Consider the following 5,180-nt stretch of genomic DNA (forward strand, 5'->3'; position numbering starts at 1 on the left):
TGATGTTCGGACACACCCTCACCATGGTGTTCCAGGCGGTATTAATTATGAAAAAATTTCCACAATGTCTTAATTGCGTGCCAAAGCTCGTAACTCAGATACTCATCTCTATGATCATATCATAGACATTTTATCCTCTTGTCACGATGATCTTCAACTTCACTCTAAAATTACTTGAACCATTCAATAATTCAGACTTTTGTTTCATCAAGTAAATATACTCAACATCTACTCGAATCATCTGTGAAGTAAGAACATAACGATATTCACTGCATGCCTCAGCACTCATTGGACTGCACACATCAAAATGTGTTACTTCCAACAAGTTGTTATCTTGTTCCATCTTACTGAAACCGAGGCTTTTTCAGTCATCTTGCCCATGTGGTATGATTTGCATATCTCAAGTGATTTGAAATCAAGTGAGTCCAAACGATCCATCTGCATGGAGTTTCTTCACGCGTATACACCAATAGACATGGTTCGCATGTCTCAAACTTTTCAAAAACGAGTGAGTCCAAAGATCCATCAATATGGAGCTTCTTCATGCGTTTTATACCAATATGACTTACATGGCAGTGCCACAAGTAAGTGGTACTATCATTACTATCTTATATCTTTTGGCATGAAAATGTGTATCACTACGATCGAGATTCAATAAACCATTCGTTTCAGGTGCAAGACCATTGAAGGTATTATTCAAATAAACAGAGTAACCATTATTCTCCTTAAATGAATAACCGTATTGCGATAGACATAATCCAATCATGTCTATGCTCAATGCAAACACCAAATGACAATTATTCAGGTTTAATACTAATCTTGATGGTAGAGGGAGTGTGCGATGTTTGATCACATCAAACTTGGAAATACTTCCAACACATATCGTCAGCTCACCTTTAGCTAGTCTCCGTTTATTGAGAGAATTCCTTATTTGGCCCTTTCTTAAATTTTGGTTCCCTTTTTGGCCCTGAAAATTTATTTTTTCCTTCTTTGACACCATAACTTTATTTTCTTCCTTCCACGACACTTCCATCATTCTTTGCCGTTAACGCTGTCAACTATGACAGGAAAGGTCGTATTTACCCCTGGTTTATAGCACACTAAAAAAAAGAAGAAAAACGAAGCCTCCCTTCTGCCCCCGATTCCCCCATCTCCCCCCGATTCCCCTTCTCCTCCCGAGACCTAAACCTAGTGCGGCACCCAGCGGCGGCACGGGCGAGGCACCCAGTGGCGGCGCATGGAGGTGGGCGAGGTGGACGAGGGCCATGGGCGAGGCGGTCATGGTGGGGAGGTGGGGGCGGCCAACCCGTGGAGGACGGGCGAGGCAGCCATGGTGGGGAGGCGGGGGGCGGCCAACCTGTTGACGACGCGCATTGAATATAATAAATTAGATCCTCCAATGAATATAATAAATTAGATCATGCACCACACATTGAATATAATAAATTAGATCCTCCAACGAACGAAGGAAGAAAATATCCCAATATGGCAGAGTTTAAATTGGCGCTTTCTCAGCATGCAATCAAACATGAATTTGAGTTCGACACCGAAAAGAGTGCACCACATAGGTTCAGAGCTTATTGTTCAAGAAGGGATGAAGATAAGTGTCCATGGAGGATATATGCTTCTACAATGGAAGATGAGTGCACAGTAATGGTAATTTTCTAACTTTACTCATGTGTGCTTAATTTGTGGTCATGGTCTTTACTCTAGTACTAATTTTCTATGTTCATCTTTTGTAGGTGAGAAAGAACCCTTGTGGTCATGATTGCTCTAGTACAAAAAGAAAAAAGAAGTTGAAGAATGCAAACAAGCGGTGGATATGTGAGCACGTGAAGGACTGGTTAATTGAGGATGCAACTCTAGGACCAAAGGCATTGCGAAAGAAGCTTAAAGAGCATCATGGAATCGACATCAACTCTAAGAGAGTCTATATGGGTAAGTTGCTAGCCTTGAAGGAACTATATGGTGATTGGGATACAAGCTTTGATAATCTGTATAGTTTCAAGGCGCAAATTGAAAGTTGCTGCCCCGGTAGCATAGTGAATGAACCTGCCAGCCCTGCAATGGGCACACGAAGCAAAAAATGAATCCTGCCAGACCTGCAATGAGCACACGAAGCAAAAGGAGACTTATCTTGTGATTCTCATTGGATCCCTTTCTATATCATGATTCATTTTGGAAACTTTTGAGCTGTCTATGTAATCTATATGTGAACCTGGGCTTTTGTACGTGCTATATGTGACCTTCATGTGTTGTATTTGACATGATGTGAACCTGGACTATTATATGTGAACTCTATGTGAACCTGAATGTGTGTAGAGGACTAAATATGTGGACTGTTTGCGTATATGTGAACCTGGACCAAGTTTCTATGAACTTTTTGTTTGCATACATGTGAATCTGCTCCAAGTATATTATAATTTGTGCATATATGAACTGTACAGGGGATATATCATCAAAATACAAGGGAGGTTCTGTCCAATTATCCAATTAAAATTAAAGATGTGCTAAATAGCAGATTTGGTTTCATTTGGTAATGTATCTCTCCTACTATTAAACAAGAAAACTAGCGCGGACGAAAACTCCGCCAGAAGCGAACGAAAGGTCCACCTCACCCGCGTCACCAAAATTAGCGCTAGCCTCCATCTAATCTATCCCCGAAATTAGCGCTAACCTCTCCAGCCGCACAAGTCTCCCACAGCTCGGCGGCGCTCGCTCCCCCTCTCCTCTCGGGCCGCACCGGTCTCTCCCCTCAGCGCGAAACAGGCGCACGCAGGGCGTCCGCCGGCAAATAAGGCCGCGAGCGATCCAGCGCCTGCATCCCTCGCCTCTCCGATCGCACCGATTTGCTGCCTAAGCACGAAGTGGGTGCATGCAGGGCGGCCGCTGGCGAGTGATCCGGTGGCGCTATGGCGCCTGCATCCCTCGCCTCTCCGATCGCACCGGTCTGCTCCCTAAGCACGAAGTGGGTGCATGCAGGGCGGCCGCCGACGAACGAGCCTGCGGCGCGGCGGTCTGCTCCCTGCCGGTTTGAGATCCGCACTGGTCTCCTCTCTGCTGGCCATTCTACGGGAAAGATCGCTGAGTACTTCATCTAAATCTGCCGCAAACGACCAGCACTCTGTGCCAAGAAGTGGAAGTATTTCCTCCCTCACACATGCTCCCTGCCTCACATGTGATGTAAGTATCGCATCCCTCACATGTGCTTCCTGACTCGCGTTCTTCTACAACATAGAGTATATGTGGATCAAATTACTTCATGTCTGCTAACAAAATTACATATCCTATGTGACAATGGGTTATTTTTCTCCTTCGAAATTGAGGAGCTGGGAGATAATGCCACAGAATAACATAAGTATTTCTGTTTGAAGTGTGTATACTATCCTGATAAAATCCTCAGAACGCAGAAGTGTATGCATTCTTGGTTTCATGCACCATATTATTGTTCATGTTTGAGAGATTGGTTTTGAGCATGTGAATCTGAGCTTCAAATACTTTGCCTGAGAAACTTCAGTTATTGATAAACGACAGAGGATGAAAAATATTCAGTGATGTCTCAAGCATTTCACTGTAACTATATTCTTGCACTTTATGCCTCATTGATTCTGTTCTGTTGCAACCTGTCTTAAGGTGCATCTGCTCCTTCATTTCTTAATCACTGTTTCTATACAATTTGATGGCAAAAAAGCGTGGTGGCCGTGGCTGTGTTATTCATCACTGAGAGGAAGAAGAAAAGGGGGACAAGGAGCAATCATGGGCTTGGCCGGCGTGCTCGAGTGAAACATGCCCGTTTTAGTGTGGGTCGAGGCACTAGGGCACGTTGTCGGTGTGGCTTGGTCGGTCATTCCCTAGCTTAATCATCATGCGTTTGGCTGAGGAAGCGATCGCTAGCGCCAACCAGTACTCTGGCAGGCAAGTACCGCAACAATTAGTGTGACGGTCGGCATCAGACTGCGCAAGAAGACGGCTCTGCTCCAGCCCAAATGCTGGAGCCAGTACTCCCGTCTTCTGGAGGAAGGACAACAGCCTCTGGTAGAGCAGGACGACAACAGCTTCACAGCGTCACCGAAGTCCGTGCGGTGGCTAAGTTCGGCATTAGCCTAGCTGCTAGCCAGAAGTTGGAGATGAAGGGGAGAGGCAGGGGTCAGCAAACGCAAAGGGGCAGGGGTCACCATAGTTGTTAATTCGTTTTTTCTGAATTTATAGCGATGCAATATAAGTTTCTGAATTTCTGTCAACTGAAGATCGTGCATAGTAGTGGTCTATTGATAGTACTGGTCAAGGTGTCAAATACTTTGTTTTTGCTTTGCATCAAACCATTTCTTTTCTGCTCTGGAGTTTAGAGTCAGCCCCACCTTGATTTTCCTCCGTCCTCCGCCACTGCTCCTAAATGTATTGGAATTCAGCAGGTCATGAAAATGGACGGATGTGATAGCGAAGGAACCAGAGGGAATGATACTACTGTATCAGCAATGGTGTTGATACGTAAGTACTCCATCTATTCTACATTCTTGTATCTTTTCACAAAAAGCTATCAAACTTGTGTACTGTCATGCCTTCTAATTTTTCTTGTTAATTTGCACACAGGTAGAAGATACAAAAATGAGGAAGATACTAAAAGACACATAGATGAGTAACACAGATGAGAAATTCATATGCCCATCATGTCTTGGATGAGAAACAGTATGAAAACTTCAATGAAAAATTCAGCACTGCCAAAGCATTTGGAAATGCTACCAGAAATGAAAAACAATTAGGGGGTAGATGCACTAGAGGAAGGAAAGAGGAGCTCCAGTTTGATCCCATACTTTGTGTCATAATTTCATATCGATTAATTCTTGTGTCTCAATGATTCACTCTATAATTCTCATTGACGAACTTTGGGCAGTACCTTGATGAATGTACTTCAAATCTTTACTATTAAAGGGTACGTTTTTTTTGGTATGTTCGCCTCCTTCGCTACATGGCACCTTTCCATCATTTTCATTTTCAATATATTAAGTGAAGCTTTCTCTTTTTTATTTAATTTGTGCTGGAAAGGAGGAATACATAGTTTTGCTACATAATAGTATAAATAAGATAAGGAAGAGGGTATTGCAACTAGCAAGGTAGCCTGTTCACAGTATGACTGTGAACTTCCTTAAAAATATGTATGGTTGTTGTATCCTACAAAACAA

At 43.4% G+C, this 5,180-nt stretch overlaps 1 long non-coding RNA gene across 1 annotated transcript; it reads left to right on the forward strand.

Moving 5' to 3' along the window:
* Positions 1-3,142: 3,142 nt before the first annotated feature.
* On the forward strand, positions 3,143-4,721 carry LOC123065449 (uncharacterized). The gene is made up of 3 exons (XR_006431044.1): positions 3,143-3,183; positions 4,413-4,488; positions 4,591-4,721. It is a non-coding gene; the product is annotated as an uncharacterized lncRNA (long non-coding RNA).
* The last annotated feature ends 459 nt before the right edge of the window (positions 4,722-5,180 follow it).

Source organism: Triticum aestivum, chromosome 3B (genome assembly GCF_018294505.1).
Source record: "Triticum aestivum cultivar Chinese Spring chromosome 3B, IWGSC CS RefSeq v2.1, whole genome shotgun sequence".
In the NCBI taxonomy this organism is placed as follows: Eukaryota; Viridiplantae; Streptophyta; class Magnoliopsida; order Poales; family Poaceae; genus Triticum; species Triticum aestivum.